At 32.1% G+C, this 7,449-nt stretch overlaps 1 long non-coding RNA gene across 1 annotated transcript; it reads left to right on the forward strand.

Annotated features, from left to right (window-relative positions):
- Window positions 1–324: 324 nt before the first annotated feature.
- On the forward strand, window positions 325–3,006 carry LOC133804456 (uncharacterized). Its single transcript, XR_009878486.1, has 6 exons — window positions 325–357; window positions 649–867; window positions 1,523–1,631; window positions 1,837–1,894; window positions 2,452–2,520; window positions 2,944–3,006. It is a non-coding gene; the product is annotated as an uncharacterized LOC133804456 (long non-coding RNA).
- Window positions 3,007–7,449: the final 4,443 nt, after the last annotated feature.

The raw sequence follows: 7,449 nt of genomic DNA on the forward strand, positions 1-7,449 counted from the left end.
TATTATGCTAAAGTATGGGCCACTTTATGAAAATAGGGCGATAATAATAAAAGCATCCAGCCACTTACACTTAGCTTTTTTTTTTTCTTTTTTTTCATTTCATTTGGGGCCAATTCATTTCGTTCAATTCCTTCTCCTTTTTCCTCACCATTCTCTCTCCTCTCTCTCGGATCTCTTTCTCCCACCAGACCTCTCTCCTTCACTCTTTCTCTCTCACCTTTGTCTTTGTGGAGACCGACTGCTACCTTCCCTTACACGCGCCGGCTAGGGATCTTCAGAAGCCGTCGAAGCTTCGACCACGCGGACCCAAGCCCTCACACGACACCAGAGTCAGTTCGAGCTATTCGCTTGCAGAAGGTCTGTTCTTTATCATTCTTCTTTGAATTGGTTTCTCCAAAGTTTTGATTGAGGTATTTCTATGATAATTGATTATTATATATATATGTATATGTATTTTTTTTTTTGAGAAAATTGTGAAGATGATTAACTCCCAACTCTAGGTTTTGAAATTAGACGTTGATTACGTATCCTTGTTTGAGGCAATTAAGTAATGCCCATAAACTGTTCGGCGAAATATGTGTTAGAGGGACATTGTTATTTCAATACTGCTCAATAAACATAGGTCTGCGTGGATTGCGTTTTGTGTAGATAGAAGAATTGAGAAGCAAAGGGCTGGAACCGTATGCATATAAGTGGGACAGGACCCACTCTGCTAATCAGCTGCAAGAGACTTATAAAAATTTAGAAAATGGCGAAGAAATGAATGGTGAGCAAGACAATGTATCAATAGCCGGAAGAATTGTGGCTCGTCGAGCATTTGGAAAGCTTGCATTTCTCACTCTAAGAGATGATTCTGGGACAATTCAGGTATCCCCACCTCAGCTTTCTGTCCTTACAATGATCTTGCCATCTCTTTGTTAGATGGATACTTATAATAAAGAAAAAATATAATAATAAGATGTGAGTAGGTGGTTTAGTTCTTAAAAGCATGTCTATTTTATGGGATGCTTGATCTAAAATATATAAGTTAGTTACCTTTTTTTTTTTTTAAAATGGGGTGTTTTCCAAAGTTTGTAAATTTTGGCGGGTAGGGATGGTTTCTTCAGAAAATTTCTATAAATCTTTGCTCACATTTAGTATGGAAGAATCCTCACTCAAGTTGTTCAATGTTTGAAACAACTTTATTGTGAAAAGGTGAGATTTTTAAGTGACCAGTTTGACGAGCTTAAGAATCTTGTTGATATTGGCGACATACTTGGTGCAAGTGGCTCAATTAAGCGAAATGAGAAAGGCAAGTACTAAAAAAATTTATCTTTTGCACCTATTTGCGATTAGGTGCTGATTGTTGAATTTATAGGTACTTCTGGGTGAAGCTATTCTTACCCTATTTGTATTGGAAGCTATTTAGATAAACCAATGCCATTTATAAAAAAATGCCATTGGCTTTGATTGGCTTCTTACTTTTTTTGTGATTTCCCTTTGGGGTGAGAAACTAATTGAACTTATTTCTTTGTTTCTTTAGGGGAGCTTTCTGTCTATGTGAACTCTTTTGCAATTCTTACAAAATCTCTACTGCCCTTGCCAGACAAATATCATGGTCTAACTCATGTGGATAAGCGTTACCGGCAACGGTAAGTTGAGTTTTCTATTTCTTTTTCACAGTTTGAGTGAGAGTGTCTCTTATGGGAAATAACAAATTGTTTTCTACTGGATGATGATAGCCCACAATTCGTTGCAGTGGTTCTTGCAAAAGACTTGTCTAAATGGCTTTTTAAATAAAATATATATTTTTTGGGGTATACTTGGTTATAACTGAACTTTACTTTTCTTTTAAAGGTACATTGATATGATTTCCAATCCTGAAGTAGCTGATGTATTTCAGAAGAGAGCAAAGGTAAGTTAGGCTGAGGAGTAATTAAAGACCTTTTAGTTATTTAAAGTATATGTTCTTTCTAGAAATAGTATTTTTATTAACTTGAGGACCTTAGAACTATCTTACATGATTGCTTCAAGTGTACTTCGCTTCTGATGAAGTATTTGAATAGACAAAAATAGCATTAAATGACCTTTCCTGAGTTGAAGCACGATTCATTGGATTTTATTTTTTTTTCTAAAAAAAAGGTTACAGGGTTATAATTTCTATATTAAGTTCCTTAACAGCATTAACACTTAAGGAGATAATTTATTTATGCAATTTATGGATATTTTATCTTTCTTTTGAACAAATTTGCTCTAAATATTAGAGTGCTTACGGTGGTTGAATGTATTTAGCAATTATGGAGTTGTTGAAAACTTGAGCAAAAGAAGGATGGTATACCAAGTTGTTTCTAGTTTGGGCATTTTAAAGTATACATATATAAATTCAAGATTATTCCCTAGAAAGAGTGGTTGTGGCATCTTGTTGTTTATACATTAAAGATGTTTTGCTATTTTTTCTTTTTAGTGGATTAGATTGTATCAGAGTTATGCAAGACAGTGGAATCTTTTGGATTTCTCGAAGTTGAAACTCCAGTTCTACAGGTTTGTGGATTTTCTAACCGTTTTATGGTCATATGGTTCATATCAAGATTTAGCATTTCTATAATGGAATTTGACTTTATAGTTTGGCTGAGTTCTTATGTAAGATTACCATTACTTCTGGTGATGCTTGTTCAATTGCTTAGCTTTTGTTCTTGGCCAAGATACAACTTATAGAATACCCTATTCTATAATTTTGAAAAAAGATAATGTCTAGTTTATTGTAAAGATGACTGGAGGTTGAACTGTTGAAATGCTTAGCTGGGAATTCTTTTGGTTCATATTTTATAAATTTTGATTAACTGTATTCATTTCCAGGAATAGTTTTTACTTTTTCTGTATATGACAATTTTTTGGTGCCTTAATTTACATACATTAGTATTGTTTCTATTTGAAGGTTGGTTTTTAATTGACTTAATCAACTAGGGAGCAGCTGATGGAGCAGAAGCAAGACCATTTGTTACCTACCATAATTCGCTAGGAAGGGATATTTATTTTAGGATAGAAATAGAGCTCCACTTGAAGAGGATGCTGGTGAGGATTTAAAGTATATTCATTTTCTTTCGAGTGCTATACTAACATGCATAATCTCTTCAACCGCCCTTTGGTATTTCCAAGGTGTAATTTCTCCAGTTTAACTTGGTCATTTTCCCGAAGCTGCTTTCTAATTTTTATTCATTAGTTTGTGTGTATATGTCAGATTTTATCACTTCCATGGCAGTATTGTTTTTCTAAGCAAGTTTTTTCTATGTAAAGATTTTATAAAACATTCACTGTTTCCAATGTCGATTTCTCAAGGCTGATAGTATTTATAAGAAATTCATTTGTCTTTTAATGATAATTCTTGAGCTCTTATATCTGTACAAGAGAACACATACAGATAAATTCTTATCCGTCTCTATGCCTACACCAAATTTCTCCTCTTTATAGATTTTACTTTTTTTTTTTAATTTGTTTATATAACTATTCCCATTCATTAGTTTATTAAAGTTCTCATTTCTTACAATATATATATATACATGTATAAATGTATATATTTATCGAGAGAGAGATGTGCACAGTGCGTAGTTTTCTACTTAGTACTCTCAATGTCGACATTCATAATCTTGTCCTTGAAGATCAATGCATATTTGCATATCCATCTAATTTATTTTTGTTTTTTTCTTTATGGTTTGTTCTACCAAACTTTTTCACTTGCATGCACATTTTTGGTTCCCATTATAAAAAAAAAACGACTATCGTCATTTACTTTTCTCTCCATATTATTTTTAATCTTTTGCACTAAAATTAAATCTCTGTGGATGACAGGTTGGAGGGTTTGAAAAAGTTTATGAGATTGGTCGAATATTCAGAAATGAAGGGATTTCAAATCGTCACAATCCAGAATTTAAAGCAATGAAATGGAGCATAAGATTAAGGCCTGGAAGATTTTTCACAGTTTCTGTAAGATTGGAGGCTTTTTTATTTCCTTCTTCTTGGGCTAGGAAACTTGAGACTTACAGTTTTTCTTAACTTACAATTTGTCCTCTTATTGGCATGGATATCTGAACCCTCATTTGTTTTTTAATTTAGGAGGAACTGAGAGCACCGTATAAGTCAATACAGTGAAATATCTTTAGTCATTGAGTTGCAGGATTAGACAAGTAGAAAAGTACAGGACATCTTTATTATTTACAATGAAATGGGGAAGGACTTGGATTGATGGTATGTGAGACTAATAGCAACAATGTTGAATGGCTGATACATTTTATTGAAATTTTTGATGTGAAATCTAATATTGATGATATTGATTGGGTGGGGATGTCTGCGTTATTATTACTTAGTATGTAATGGAATATATTGCAGAGAAGTATATAATATATCTAATACAGATTGTGCCTCATAAGATATAATAGCTAATTATGTATTAAATGCTAAGTAAGATCAAAGGTATTTAAGATAACCTCTTACCCCATTTTACGTTTCCTTGTCTAGTGCATAATAATTGTCATATATATAGTGTCTTCAATTCTATTATTTGAAAATTAGATTAGCTAAATTTTATACAATTTTGGTTGTATTACTAAAAGGGGATCTTGTTTCCCACTCTTTAGGATTCCATAATCTCGTTTGTTGAAAATTTAAATATTGCATTAAGAAATGGTGGGGAGTTTATTTTCATGTTAGAAGATGCTGAGATGGCTATTTCATCCTATGCTTGCTATTTTTTTTCCTTTGATTAAAATTGTCTCAATAAAATATTTTAGATTTTTGCTGATTTTTGGTACAACATTCAGAAGTAGGGTGTTATGTACTGCCTTTTAAGCTACTTTTTTTTTCTTTTTCTTTTTTACAAGTATATTGGTAGCTACTTATTATTAATATTCCTTTCGGACTTTTGTAGTAATTAGTAGCTTTTTAACCCAACAATTTTTTTTAATACTTGTATTTTCTTTATGTGAAATAACATGTCTACCTTTTTAAGCTTGTATGTTCTATTATACCTACTTCATTCAGGTTGCTGTATTTGTTGGTGGTGTGGATACCTCTGCAACTGAGACAAAAGGAACAGTTCTAATTGATAGTGCTAACCAGGTAAAATTCTGAAATGGATATTTTTTGCTTGCTGTTATATGAACGTTTCTCTTCTTATTCTGGCTTGCTTATTCACGAGGTAGCCAATATACTTAGCAGTTATTTTCTGTTTTATTTTCTTTATTTCTTGCTTTTTATTTGCGTGATATTGGTGGGTATTCCTGACTCAGGAATGCCAAATGACACCATCGTGAGAATACTGTTATGCTCTGTTCTTGCTCCAGTTGATATAAAATTGCTTCTTAATATCTTGGCTTGTTATGTTATCCTTGACATTTTTATGTATTATGTGCCTTTAAGTAGTTCTCATAGTTTTTTTAATATCTTGTAGCTAGAAAATTATGCAAAAACTGAAGAAGCTAAAGTTGAGGAGCTTATAAAGGCAGTTGCTGATTCCAGTGCCAAAGTAATTGTTAGTGGAGCAGCAGTTGGGGAGATGGCACTTCATTTCTGTGAGCGCTACAAGTATATCACCTTCTATTGTGTTTTTTTATTGATTAACTTACTAATTTTCAAAACATACTTGTGATTGTTGTACATATCTAAATGCTTTTGATCTTTTATGAAATCTGTCAAAAAATTTCAAGTTTTTATTATTCTATTAAGATTTTTCTTAGCATATTTGATAATTTAATTTGGGACTTTTTCCTTGCAGGCTTATGGTTTTGAAAATTAGTTCAAAATTTGAATTAAGACGATTTTGCCGCACTACTGGTGCTATTGCTATGGTAAGTCAGCTAGCATTTAATAGTACTCAAATTTTTTGAATTTTTTCCAAAATTCTCTAACAATATTCTTATTTGTGTTACAGTTAAAGCTTAGCAAGCCAAACCCAGATGACCTGGGACAATTAAAGAAACAGGGTAATTTGTTTGTTTCCACTTTCTTTTTTTTCCCCAGTTTTTGTTTGTCTTGTTTCCCATAACCTAACTCTAAACACATTTCCCACTTCCAACTTAGAAAGAAAGAGAAACTTTGGGAGAATAAGAGGAATATCATGGGCTTCATAAAGGACCTCTAACAGCCATATTCACATTCTACTTGTTAATTTGGATGCCATACTTGATGCCTTGTTGGTTACCTATCACAGAGAGAATTTTGCCAAAGTTATTTACACATCAATGCTATGTTTGTATTGAACTTTACAGAAAGGAATTAACCTTGCTAGGTCGTTAGAGAAGAAATAAATGGGGATAGGAGTTAGTACAAACTGTATGAATTGTTTCTTCATATTGGTTCTTCTTATGGAATATAGGGTGATAAATTAGTTAGTATGAATTGTCCTTTCCCTTTCCTTTTCTCCTGAGTTGCATAGGTTAGGTTTCCTGGGCTCCTTTACTTTCAATCTATCTATTTATATATATATATATATATAGATCTAGCATTGTTCCCTTTAGTTTATTCTTTTGTATATATATGGTTTTTATGCTGAGAATTAATTTTCGAAAGTTTAAATAGGATTGAATTTGGATACTAATCTTAATTTTGAGATTTTAATTCATTTTATATATATATATGTATATATATTCAGAGAGTGATCCAAATATAGTCAAACATATTACTCTTCTTGAATTAGGTCCTACCAAATGTTAGTCTCTACCTCTTTGGTAAATTTTTCTTACCAAACATGGGTCAAATACATTACTCTTCTCTTGGTTATTTTGTTGGAACTTTTCTGCCTCTTTAGTAAATTTTCCATTTTGATAGGCTTTACTACTCCAAAGGGTTATAATAATTATTGTCTTATGAATATTTTTATTAGGTCATCCATTTTTTTGTTCATTGTTTTTCTAGTGGGTTTACCTAATGCATCTCTGTTTTAAATTGGGCAGAAAGAGGGGAAAGGTTGCTGTCTTGGAACTGGCAGTTGATGTGTACGCTATTGAGTTTGTAAGATTCATCACATTTATTAGGTATTGTTCCTTTTTTCTGTATCTGTTATAGTATGTTGCTTTATTGGTGAGTTAAAATCTTCATAATTTTGTTATGTTATGACACGAGTGTTAATTTTAGTACTCACATTCACAATGTAAATCACCAATGCCTTTTTTTTTTAAGAAAAAAACATTTATTTTTAGCATGAGTTATATATGATTATGAAACTATATATATTCCTTGTTTTGATGTTTCGCTAGTAGTTGAGCGATATAGGACATGGTGGGGAAGGAGAATAAAGAAGATGATTAGAGAGGAGAATAGTAGAAAAAGAGGAATTTATAAAGAAATAACAGAATCAGTAGAAAATATAGATGAAAGAAGAATTAGAGTGGTAGAAGAGAATGAAGAGAGGAAATCTGAATAATTTGTACTGTATATATTTACACGCACTGCAAATTTATATTCTCTTTCAAGTCTTGA

This window comes from Humulus lupulus, chromosome X (assembly GCF_963169125.1).
Source record: "Humulus lupulus chromosome X, drHumLupu1.1, whole genome shotgun sequence".
Taxonomy (NCBI): Eukaryota; Viridiplantae; Streptophyta; class Magnoliopsida; order Rosales; family Cannabaceae; genus Humulus; species Humulus lupulus.